The sequence below is a fragment of the Cottoperca gobio genome, chromosome 11 (assembly GCF_900634415.1).
Source record: "Cottoperca gobio chromosome 11, fCotGob3.1, whole genome shotgun sequence".
Lineage (NCBI taxonomy): Eukaryota > Metazoa > Chordata > Actinopteri > Perciformes > Bovichtidae > Cottoperca > Cottoperca gobio.
The window spans coordinates 9,272,863-9,286,511 of record NC_041365.1 but is presented as its reverse complement, the minus strand read 5'-3'; the positions used below and the strand labels follow the sequence as shown (position 1 = coordinate 9,286,511).

General features: G+C 38.5%; 1 protein-coding gene and 1 non-coding gene across 2 annotated transcripts in view; both read left to right on the top strand.

Moving 5' to 3' along the window:
• The first annotated feature begins 1,014 nt into the window (after positions 1–1,014).
• trnah-gug (transfer RNA histidin (anticodon GUG)) lies at positions 1,015–1,086 on the top strand. The gene has a single exon. It is a non-coding gene; the product is annotated as a tRNA-His (tRNA).
• A 2,190-nt stretch (positions 1,087–3,276) lies between these two features.
• The window catches only part of ptk2aa (protein tyrosine kinase 2aa), a 60,615-nt gene continuing 50,242 nt past the window's right edge, over positions 3,277–13,649 (top strand). Inside the window, exon 1 of the mRNA XM_029443644.1 lies at positions 3,277–3,467. The gene's annotated coding sequence lies outside the window, so the exon portion shown is untranslated. The remainder of the gene's footprint in view (positions 3,468–13,649) is intronic.

Sequence of the window (13,649 nt, the reverse complement as noted above, 5' to 3'; positions counted from 1 at the left end):
TTTGGAGATAGGAACTGTTGTTTCCTTTCATGACATAAGGTAGCCAAACTGATTGAATAACCAAACAAATCATTGCAGCCCACTTTTATATTACTTAAATAAATAAGCACGTCCACACAACACCCTTAAAAATCTCATCTAATCCACTCACTTGCAGCACAATACATTCACAAATAGAGGTAGTCTCATAACGTCAACTAATGATGCAAACTCTGTTCTTTTTCCCTTCATTACAAATGAATGAAACACAAAATGTTTTTGTATTATTATCGTACTATAGAACACAACTACAGTAGAGCAGTTATACTGTAAGGCACACTCACAATAAAGCTATATTGCAAAGGAGGAGATGATCCACAACCTGCAGTGAAATATGAACACACACATATATATATATATATATATATATATATATATATATATATATATATATATATATATATATACAAACACATATGCACATACAGTATACACACAAGGTTCTAGAAATTGTGAATCACTGCAGATTAGTAACAAGGATTATAAAACTGTTTCTGGATGCAATTTAAGGTAGACTACAGAGAGAGTTAGAGTCAGAGGCAAAACAGATTTAATGTCAGCCTTTATGAGTATATTATGTGAAATTGTTTTATGTAAATATAGTAAGGTGACCTCTCCCTGTTATGATTATATTGTAGGATGTTCCTCACCAGGTCTCTTGCCAGGATTATATAAAATAAAACATTTAAATGTAAAGGTTTGTGTTGCCTTTAGTGAACTAATTGTGTAATTATTCCACTCTCACTATAGTCCCAGGAGCCTTTAAACCTTGTGCAAAGAGGGATTACTTTTTCATTTGCTTTGTTCACACCACCTGAATATTGTAGGCCTAACTTTAATTTATTGCAAGACTCAGCATTAGACTGCATTAGTTTTAGCTAGTAACTCAGAACATGTGCTTCAAGGTTCACTTCACTCTTAGCTCAAAGGGTTTAAAATCAGTGCGCCTGCAGTTTACGCCAGGTCAGATGGTCAGCCGTGATCGTATAGTGGTTAGTACTCTGCGTTGTGGCCGCAGCAACCCCGGTTCGAATCCGGGTCACGGCACTCAATTTTGACAGCGAGAGATAGTGGTACTCGAAAAAGAGTGATTCGAAAAAGAGTGATAAGAAAATGTCTGATAAATAACGTGTTGTACAAACTTTACCGTGACCCAGAACAAGGTCACATAGAGCAGGCTTAAATTCTGTTACACGCCCTAGTCAAACTTTTCACGGTCAGACGGTTTTTGTAAAATATTGCTTCATATAAAATACGTGGGATAAAAGCTCGAAAAAAGGATTGCAAATGTTTTAAAAAGCACAATTTGACAATTGTGATAATTCGTAGTCCATTAGATTCACTCTGTTTAACAGTGTACTGTGTGGTCTCTACACAGAGCATACATGTGACCATGTGTGTGTCAGATATTCCCCACCACTGAGTGACCTCAGGACAGGACCAACTAATATGGATCTTTTGGAAATGTTTGCGTAATGGAAATATCGTGGGCGCACTGAAGACCACCAGGGCTCATGCACCAGGAAACAAAACACGGCCATATTGCTAAATATGTAGATAAATCCATACCCTCGGGGCAATATGTATACCATAGATGTAAACACAAATGTTCTGCAATAACAAATAATGACCACCAGATGGCGTCTCGGAACCTGTGCACAGAGGAGAGAAGCACATGCTGTATATATTAGCCCATATAAACTGTATTCCTTGCAGAATACTATCTGACATTGAGATAAGTAAAGGAGAATGTCAAACAAGCTACCAGGTGCGAAATTCTATTTATACTTTAACAGGCTTTGATATAAAAATATTTACTGTGCAGAGGATGTTGTCATTAAGCCAGCTATTCTGTCAGTCTTGCAATTACATGGGCATACAGTTTAAACCAGGGCTGGCAACTGCCCTTGGGCCCTCAAAAACCACAAGATCACTCCAAACCAATTGGTTGTATGTAATTTGTTTCATTACAAATTTGTTTAGGTACCACTAAAGTACTATATCAACTAAGACAGATCCTTTATTATGATCCAATCTTGTGGCGTTTTAACATTTTACTCCACTACACTTCTTTGACAGTTTTGGTTGGTAGTTACTTTGCAGATTCAGATTATAAATGCAAAATGTAATTAACATATACTAATCATCAAGGGCGACTTTATTAAATCCTAGGGGGAAATTCACAAGTCATTAAAATTTGCCCCACCCTTCCCAGCATCAGCATTACACTGATATACATGATAGTGCCTCAATAATTATAATCCAATTATATAATAATACATTATTCTGATATGGGCCATTCTGCATAATGAGTACTGTCAGTACTGTGAGTATTAATGGATGCTAATAGTACCTCGAATACTGACTACTCTTACTATAAATGCTTAATAAAAAAAGGCCACTCAACATTTTAAATTTATACATTGTTTGGGGTTCTGGATGAAAATTGTCCCCGAGATAATAAATAAGATATTTATATTTAACGCCAAATCATGAAATAATCTGAATCTAAGTTTCCTAATATAAAATACATTGCAAAGCCAATTTATTTTAGGAAAACTCATTGGACCAAACCATTACATAGAAAGTGGGACTATAAAAATGATCTGTTATATGTACGCTATATTTTAGTTTCTAAATGTCTGACGGGATCCTATTAGTTTGGCTTCACTCCAGTCGATAATACAAATTTGGGAGCAATTTGTTTAAGTGTAACCCAAAGTAATCAGTAACTGTTTATGAATTATTTCTGGAAGTGTCCTGCCTTTTCACTCAGTGTAGTTTTTCCCATCGATCCAAAGATGCACTATGGTTTTCTCTACAGATCAGTATTGACTAAATATCTTGGAAACAAGCTGGTAAAAGTGTTTGATTTCAATTCAACCTGATTAATTTTTTTTAGTTTAGAGGAAATAAATGATTGTGTACTTTTTGCACTACCTTGTCGAGTGTAATTTTTCCTGTTATTTAATTTAATATAGGCCTATATTTTCTTTCTCTCTTTTTTTTTGTGAGGTTATATTTTATATCATCATATTGTCTTGTTTGTTATGTGTTCTATTTTGTTTTTATTCAAATAAAATAAATGTAATAAATACATGTCAAGCATCTACACATTCATTCATTCATTCCTGGGTTGCTGTTTTCTGTGCCTGAGGCAAGGCTTTCCTCAGAGGGAGTAGTTTGCTCTCTCTCTCCCTCTCTCGCTCTGCAGCGGCCATATTGGAATGCTGGATGTGGAGAGGGGAAGCAGGAACAGGCGACGGGAGAGGGAGAAGGGGGAGATAGGCAGGAGCGAAAAAAACCCACTAACTGTAACTACTCAAAGCTCAACAACTGAAATAACGGATTATTCACCGACAGTAAACAGCTTCTCCCGCCGGTAAAGTCAACACAAACCTCTCGGACGTCCCCTGGAACAAGTCAACGTGAGTGATATTGTGTTTTGGGGATTATTTCAAGAGCTAAAAGAAAGTATGAGATGCGGTTGGTTTAACGTTCGTCCTGGCTGGCGTTAGTTAGCTGTTTCCTCTCCCAGCTTTATGAAACACTCTCTCTTGGTTATAATTGTGAAGTTACTGATAACGTAGCTTAGCTTTACAGCACCATAACTGGGACGTAGTTTTCATTTTAGTAAGTTGGAGCAGTTGAGAGGAAGAGTGACCGACTGCCACCAAACTCGTCGCCACAGTCACATGGAGTGAATGTAGAGTAACGTTAAATGTACGGTAAATAAACGCACCGGATTAACCAACATTTAGCTCCTATAGCTCTGTCTCAAGTACTTTTTTTGTTCCCAAGAGGTATGGATTCAAGGCTTTTTGGTTTGGCTACCTTCATTTACCTCCCAAACAAACTGAACATAGGCTAACGTTTTTAACTCTTCCTTTAATGGACCAGACAAGTAGTTGTTGAACACTTTAACGAATATATTCAATTTACCCAAAATATAAAGGTTTTTTGGCCATATAACTGTATATTGGTCAGGTGTATGATATGATGTCCCGCCGACCCTCCCTCTCATTTTGCTATTTTTAATTGGCCACTCAGGTGCATATCAGTAATGTAGTATAACTATTATTACACAAATATAATCTATCAGAGCTGAAACACAAGTCTAATAATCGATCAGTTCGTAATATTCACAGACAGTTAATTGTTTCAGTTGTTAAGTCAAGTGAAATACCAATTGACTGATTATAGCTTCTCAAATGGGACGATTTGCTGTGATATTTGAATACATCACCTAGGGTTCCCAGAACTTGTGATGGTATTTTCACATTTCTTAGAGTAAGCAATTAGTTGACTAATCAAATCCATGGAGAACATGTCTTTGGTCGTATGCTAATATTGTTGGAAAACCTTAAGGTTACTTCAAAAAAAGAACTGGTTCAAAAACATCTACAACATAACAAAATGGGTAAATGTATATAACTAGATACATGGTTATAAGACACTTGAAAGTTTAATTTCACTAAGTCCAAGTAAATCGTCTCAAAATCAAGCTACTGCATTTTCCCAGCTGTGAAAGATTGCTAGAGCCTGAATCTTTGCCTCTACTTCATATTCAAGATGCAAGAAAATGCTAATGAATTGCAGTATCCTGAGGCCACTGAGGCGTCAGACCTACAGTATACTAATAGGGGTGCCGTTCTGCACACTTATGTTTGCAATTCTGTGGAGAAGCTAAACCTAAAGCATTAAGTTGTGTACATGGCTGTTAGTGTAGGCAATACAAAGTTTCTTTAAGGTCATGGTTTGGTTTATGGATGCACCTGTGCTTCCCAGTCACAGTTTGGTACATTGTAAGTACAATACAAATACGGTGTGTTCAATGTCATGCTGCAGTTATTCACTGTTTGATTGAAGCATTTTAAATTCATATGGGCTGTCGTTTACTGAAACAAGCAAAATGAGGTGATTGTGATGGTGTGACGATCAACTCTGGGAAATGATTTTCATCTGAATAACAGCTATTGTGGTGAGAAGAAAGTATGTCCCAGGATGACGTCCTGCAGACACTACTTCCTACACTACAAAAAGCCAGAGTTTTAATGGTTTGTCTCATATGGTGCTTTTCTAAACATTGTTAGCTGTAAAATTAAATATTTTCATCCAGCTATTTATTTAAAGGTAATTGATTGGACATTATATTCACATAGATTTCTACAGGCTTGAGATGGTATTTCTAAATTAGCAAGCAAGGCTCACACTGCTAATTAGCTAATCCACTTGATGAGTATTTAGTTCCACTGCGGCTGCATTCATTCAGCTCACTTACCGTGACCAAGTGCTACACCACATGCAGAACTACTTCTTTCAGTGATCTTTGATGATGAATTTGTGTGCACAGTGACAACTTACTGTGGCTATTTATCCAAAACAATAGCACGCAGCCTTTTCAGTGGGTTAGATATGAAGTTTGTCTGATTTAATTACATTGAAATTATTCCTATTCACGTGCGTTTGAACTATGTGGTAAACTACAGCTTCAGTCTACTATTTTGGCATCATAGTACCAAAATGAATGCAGTGTAGTCCTTTATCTTGAGTAGAAACATGTCATTACCTTCAGTGTGAGAAACGAGCAGAAAAGGACGTTGTTTTGCTTTTGTTTGTGACTGCATCATGTGGCTCTGGGAAATGCCTTCATATGGATCCTCTACTTTAGTGTTTAGTGTATTTTTAAAAATGTTGCATTACTGTAGAAATGTTATTATATAGGCTTTTGTGATAGTTGTTGGTAAGTAAAAAATGAATATACTTCACAGGGAGAGAGTAGCTACACTCTTCTGACACGACTACAGCAGGCTTGTGTGTGTGTGTGTGTGTGTGTGTGTGTGTGTGTGTGTGTGTGTGTGTGTGTGTGTGTGTGTGTGTGTGTGTGTGTGTGTGTGTGTGTGTGTGAATTGCAGAGCAGTGCAGGAGGCCTGTATTTATAGAAACACTTGACTACACTCAGTGATCTTACAGGAGCAGTTCATTACATTGCAGAGAACTCTACAGTTTGTAGTCTGTTCTCGCTCTTTCTTTCCTGCAAGGTTCATGCTCTGTTTCGGTCCCAACTTTTCTATTCTTTGCAGTCATCTGCCGTATATGCTACTCAAGTTTGTTCTATTCTTCTCGACAGATGGGCATACGGAAACACTCTAGAGAAAGACAAGAGGGTAACAAAGCCAACAGTCTAGTCAGTAGATTGCAGTATGTGGTGTGACTCATAATGACTCTAACTAGTGATAGCGATCACTGCAGACACATGCTGTGTGTGTGGAGGTATGTAAAGGTTCTGAATAAGTTATTTGCATTTTTTGTTTTAAATAAGTTGTTTGCTGTTTTCCTAGCAAACACGGTGGCAGTTATTCCCCCAGTGATTTGCTACTTCATACTTACTGTGTAAATACTTGCAGCTGTGTGGAGGTCTAAGCTGTTTTCTCACATCTTGCCCAAATGTATGAATGCTATTTGCAAACTCACCTCAGGAAGGAAAAAACATGAATGAACAGTTGAATTGAGCAAATGGTGTTCTTTGTTTTGCACCAGTAACTTCATTTGGAAGTATGACTAATTGCGTGTATGTTTGTGTGTGTGTGTGTGTGTGTGTGTGTGTGTGTGTGTGTGTGTGTGTGTGTGTGTGTGTGTGTGTGTGTGCGTGTGTGTGTGCTGGCATGAATGTGATTGTATGTGTCCTATAAATTAAATTTAGCTTCTATCTTCCGTGGAAGTTATTCCCCTGCATCCTCCCGCATGTGGTTTCAGCTGTGAAGGAAAAGGAGTGTGTGTGTGTGTGTGTGTTTGTATGTTTTTGAGACAGGAGGCTGAATGAAGGGCCCATTCCCTTTGCTTCTGGATTGGTTGCAAACAACACACACACACACACACACACACACACACACACACACACACACACACACACACACACACACATACACACACACAGAGCACTTACTGTACATCCTAAAGCATGCTGCGTCCCTCAGGAGCTGAAAGGAAAACGCCTTCTTCCTCTCAGCAGCAGAAACGTTGCTCAGACCTCTGGGTGTTTGTGTGTGTTGGTATTTCTGTGTGTACCTATATGTGTGTGCATGTTTGTGCATGCTTGTTTGTGTGTCACTGTGATAATGACTGTGTTTACACAAGATAACATGAGTGAACACTGTCTTGGTTTTGTCAGTTGAAAATATCTTTGTGCTCATTCTAACTTGTTCTAGCAATATATGTGTGTGTGTGTGTGTGTGTGTGTGTGTGTGTGTGTGTGTGTGTGTGTGTGTGTGTGTGTGTGTGCATTTTTGCGGTTGCATTTGTGTGTTTGCAAATAAATAACATTTGGTTGGTGGACACCTGCCACCTGCAGTTATGTGTAATTGTACATGTGCTGTCTTCAGTATATTAATTTATCCCAATGATTGAATTTGGGGCTGATAAAGGCATTTTTTTTGATGGAAGGATATGCTATTTAACACCAAAAACGTTCTTCGTGCTCATTTTCTTCCTACACAAGACATCATTATGAGTAACGCATTGTAGTGATACTATTAAGTAGTAACGACATACCTTTGAAGAGTCTATATGGCAGCTGTCAAATGCCCTACAGTGGGATTTTTCTAAACATTGGGAAAGGAATTCACTCGCTTGCTTGTAGATACATGGGCCAGCTGCCATTTCAGAGATTACATTTCTGTAGAATATTCCATACTAATGAGATTTATATTGGTCCCAACAAACCAGATTGCTGCATTCCTATATATATATATATATATATATTATTTTTTTTAACATGAAACTATGTCATACCTCTGTAACTCAATGATTGTGTATGAGTGTGTGTGTGTAGATGGATTCATTGTAATCTGTATGCCAGTCTGTTCAAGCAGGTGACTAGTCTGTAGTATACAGTATTGTATTTCTTCAGCAGTTGCGGTTAAAAATAAGCATGAGTTTAATGGAAGACAATATATTAGCAGGTTTTCTGATCTTGTCCAAATGCAGTTGTTTTAGTTTGTGTATATGCGTAGATGGACCACTGTGCAGCATAGCTTTCTTACTGTGTGCACTGAAATTTGCTACAATGGCAGGAAATGACATCGTAGTTAATGACTTGTCCCTCCTTGGAGCATACACACACACACACGCACACACGCACACACACACACATACTCAACATACTAGAGCTAGCTACCTTCGGTCATGCAGGTCACTGGTGCACCATGTCAACTCGTGATGAATGGAACTGGAGCACAGCGATTCCCTTTGGTGTGTGTATGTGTGCATGCTTGTTCGTGTGAAAACTGAATCCTTGACCAACCAAAAATAACTCAACAAACTAATGACTGCTGAATTGACTGAACTGCAGACTAGAAAAGAACAATTAAAACCACAGATAATGTAAATAAGTGTGTGTGTGTGTGTGTGTGTGTGTGTGTGTGTGTGTGTGTGTGTGTGTGTGTGTGTGTGTGTGTGTGGACAGTCAGTGTAATTGCTTTGCAGTGAGTCAGAGGGAGAGAAACAGAAAGAAGTAATTGTTGGGCTTTGTCATATAGACACAGAGAGAAAAGAGGTGGGAGGAGGAGAAAGCTGGATGGGGAACAGGGAGAGAAAAACAGAAATAGAGAGATGAGGCAAGAAGAAAGGATCACAAGATGTACTCTATCCTTAGATTTCTAAACCCACAAAAACATAATCTCTGTATCAGTTTATATAGAAAATGTGTCATTTCCTACTGGACATGAATCTTGTTTTTGCTTCATCGGGAGCCTTGCTGGTACATTTCATTGGTCCCCAACTGTACCTGTCCATTTGTTCAGCTTTTCCACCTCTTATGATATATCAAGATATTTTCTCAGACACCACATGCACTTTGTTCAATCAATAAAACACACAGATTTTAGACATTAGTGATACTGTAGTTAAAGGAACAGCTTGACATTTTGGAAATATGTATATTTTTTTTGCCAAGAGTTGAAATCTGGAAATGGGGAGACCAAAAGTAACAACATCTACATACCAGCACCTAAAAGCTCACTCATTAACACATTATAGGCCTATCTCATTTGTTTAATTCGTACAAAAACCAGCTGAACTTTAGCTGAACTATTTCTTGGCTGGGGGCAGTAACCTTCTGAATCTTCAGTGGTTCACTGGCAACATTTTACACATGATTCTAACAGATCCAAGTGGATTGAATGCAAAAGCAAATGTGTTGCATAACCTTTATGGTGTTGAGGATTTACTAACTGGATGAATGAATGAATCTTTGTTTCCCTCTGCAGCTCACTCATTAGGCCAGATACTCCTTGCAATGTTTAAAGACAATTAAGAGATATTAATTTATCATTGGTTACTAGTATTTAGTGGACTTGAAGGTTTTAAATTGGACTGGCCAGGTACTTTACTGAGACAAAGAGACAGACCACAGCAGACATCACTGTATCTGCTTGGCCAATCATATATGACCTCATCTCTTCTCTAGATTCATGCACAGCCACACACCCACAAAAACACACAGTCATAATGGATCACAGGGAAACACACACACAGATCAGCAGTGAAACACCTGGATACGAGCCATAGGTATGACATATGTCTCAAATGCACGCACACACACACAATCACAGACTGGTGGGCTACCATAAACTAGTGTTGCTGAGGTCAGATGTGGGTATAATGCCACAGTGTGTGTCTGCCTGTGTGTCAATGTGTGTGTCTGTGATTAGTCACCAGCAGGGACTTTCTTGTAACAAAGGTTCATTGAAGAATATCCTTGTCTGTCTCTCTTAGTCTGCTAAAATGGTTTTAGCTGTTATTAAACTATTTTAACATAAATGTCAGCAATTGCAAAAGCTTGCATAGTCTGATTTAAAAAAAGAAAGAAATAATGCATTGTCAGCTGATGTATTTATTTTTGCTGCTTGAGGCTGATGGGATAATCTTTGCACTGAATACATTCCAGAATATACTGAACTATTAAATTTAGTAGATTGTTTTGGTGGTTGGTTACAGTGGCAGATTTTTTTACTTTCCCAAAAGTCTAATTTATGGATGGAATAGGAGGATTTTTAAAAATAATGTTTTAATGTTCAGGCAGAGTAGAGCATGACATTAAACCTGGCAGACCCAGTGGCAGATATATTTAAGTAAAAACCATGCAGAGGGACAGCAGCAAGGTTGCTCTCGGACTATTTGACATATCACTTTACCACTAGAGGGCGATGTTAACACACCAACTCATCAAGCAGGGGTCTGAGGGACAGACCTTAGATCCACCTTCTAAATGAGAGTCAGAGTATACCAGGAGTGTGTGTGTGTGTGTTTGTTTGTGACATTTTGGCCTACTAATCCAGTGGCCCATTAATCTGCTTTACTCCTGAGCAACTCTCGTCTTGTCTGTCTGCCTCTTTGCTTACTTGTGTGTGTGTGTGTGTGTGAGAGGGAGCTGCTTTCTGTCATGGCTCATTCACAGTCGATATAATGTGACATATTAACCGGTTTTAAGATCAACAATTGGTGACAGCCAAGAAACTTTGCATTTTGGCACTTTGAGCTCATTTTGTGGTCAATAGCTGCAGGCACAAACAATGGAAAATGGCCATCGGGAAGTTCCAGCAACAACAGATTTCTGCCTTTGGGACAAGGACGTTCCCGCTCTCAAATGCTGACTTCTTCTCTGTCTTATGAATCTTCTGGGATTTTAGACAAAACTGTTTGCATATCTGATGTCCTCCGTTAAACACATACGATTTTAACCAGTGTTTTATAATGCTTGTGGGTTAACCAGAACCAGAAGGAGAGCACACACTACACCTGTTTTAATATCGCTGCACTGGCTACCTGCTAGTTTTTAGAATAGATTTTAAAATTATTTTTTTGGATTACAAATCACTAAATGGTCTTATGATACCCACTAGATCCCTCAGGTCCTCTGTTAGTTGTCTCTCAGCTGTTCTTAGGCTCCGGTCTAAGACACTATGGCCCCAGCCTGTGGAAAAGCCTGCCGGAGGACCTGAGGGGAGCAGAGAGAGTGAATATCTTTAATAGAAAGGCCCCATTAAGAGCTGGTTTTTAATTTGTCCCTTCTGAGATACTGTAAAAAGATCTATGTAGGACTCATTCTAAGGTAACGAAAACTCAACAAGTTTTAGTTTATGGTGATTATACACTAATGAAAAGAGTTGTGAATATTATCTTCATGATCTGCTTATAGATCCCCCTAAATACTACAGATTGGTCCTATAAACGTTAAAATAAAATAAACACCAGAGCTTGCTGACCGTGGCTAACATAATTGTTCTGATTATTTCACTACATACTGTACAGTCCAGACAATTTGAGGTACCAAATCATTTTGTTGCATATCTGGCACACATTGAAGTAAAAATATTAATATGAAAGGTGGAATTATGTGATTTATAAGTTGTAGAAACTTCAGCCCAAGTTTTAGGCTAGTTTCTGCATCGGCACTATCAAGTGTCTGCATAGACTAAACATCATATTTCTATGACTTATTTTCATTGTTTTTCAACTATAATGTATTCTTTATTGTTTATTTTATGAAGTTATCAACCTTCATGATTTGAGCCTATAGGGTGGTTTTACCATTCCCTCTATCCCGGCGTGTGATTTGATTACAGTATAATTGGATTAAATGTGCATCCCCTTACAAAACAAAGTCAGTGGAACAATTGACTGTTATTCCTCGTGTTTTGTTCTGAAGATTGATGATTTCTGTCGGACAACATTGAGTTGAGAATATTGCATTATGACTAATTGAGTAGCTCCTTGTGTGCATTTGTGTCAGAGGGGCAGAATAGCCAAAGGCATCACAGCTAACACTCTTCTCCCTCTCTCTTATGTCATTCTCAGCTCTGTCTTTTCCTCCTCCTCACTTTCTCTTGTTTTTTCCCCCCATATTGTTCCGTTTTTGTTTCTGTTTTTTATGCCTCTTTCCTCCCTGTGTCTCACTTATTCTCATTCAGTTGCATCATTTCTTTCCATCTCTTCTCTTGTCTTTCCCTCCTCTTGCGTTCCCTGTACATCTGGCTCCCTCTCTCCCCCTCCATCCCTCTCCTGGGACACAAAGACACCCCCTCCTCGTTCCTCCTTTTCTGTCTTTCGTCTCCCTCCCCCCTTTCACAGTCATAGGCTGCCTACTACTACCCCTGGCTCTCTCCCTCCTTCCCTCTCCCTCCCCTCCTCTACTTCCACTCGTGCTGCTGTGTGTCTGAGTGTCAGTGTACTTGTAGTAGTAGTAGTAGTAGTAGTAGAGGGAGGAGGAGGAGGCTGGGTTCTAAGCTTAATCCGACATTAGCCATCATTACGGAGTTAGCTGGCTAGCACATCTCAACGCCAGCCCAAAGACTACAGAAGCCTGGGATTTTGGCTTTTCCCAATTTAGCTGCCTCTCAAGGGGGATTACTCTCTTCTCTTCTCTTCTCTTCTCTTCTCTTCTCTTCTCTTCTCTTCTCTTCCGGACTTTCAATGGAAGGACTATACTATGGTAATATTTTAAACATACAGTAGTGTGAGTGGGTGGTTGCATGCGTGAATGTGTGCTCATGCATTTGTCAAATTTTGTTCAGTGTGTGTTCGTATTTATGAATGAGCATAAATCCCATTTCTATGTTTTCATTCTGTAGCCTCTAAACTCAAAAATAATTGTTTGTGTGTGTGTGACAAATACATTAGCATGTACTTATTATGTATCAGAAGAGTTTGGTTCTGGTTTATTTGTTAATCTTAGTTTTATTACCGTTATTACTGTGAGTATAGAGTATAGATTGAAAAGTTTTGATAATTAGTATAGTTTTGTGGTAGTTGTAATAATGATGAGAAGAAGGTGGAGGAATAAATGTTGGATGTTGTGTTAATTGAAAAGGATTGTTGAAAAATGTAGTTTTGCAGTAGTAAGAATAGAGATGATGTCAATGATGATGATGATGATGATGAGGAGGAGGAAGAGGGTGGTAAAATGGTAAACTACATCTTGGGATAACTGTTGGTCAAACAAAACAAGATATTTGAAGGTGCTAACTTGGGCTCTTGTGACAGGGATTTCTTTTTATAATTTTTTGACTGCAGATTAATCAATATTTATCTAAACATTTGCACTCTTTTGTTTACCTTCTGCCACCCTTTTGATGAAAAATTGTGTTCGTATGTGAAAAAAAGAAGATGGAAGTGTTTGGTTGACTGTATGTAGGAGGCTTCAACTTGAAGTGTGCAAGTGCAGTGAACGGGTGTGTGTGTGTGTGTGTGTGTGTGTGTGTGTGTGTGTGTGTGTGTGTGTGTGTGTGTGTGTGTGTGTGTGAGATGAAATGTGTGTCAAATTAGTGGGTTGTGTTTGAATACAAGTGTGCATCCTTATGTCAAGTGTTTCCCTCATGGCTCAAAGTGTAGTTGTTAGTGTGTATTTCAGTGTGTGTGTGTGTGTGTGTGTGTGTGTGTGTGTGTGTGTGTGTGTGTGTCTGTGTGTGTAAATGCAGAAATGAAGCAACAATCCCCCTGCAGCTTTTTGTTTCTAGATTAAATCATCTATATTTCAGTATGTTTTAATATTTCGATCGTGGCTCATAATTGATGGAAATGTGAACACACACACACACACACACACACACACA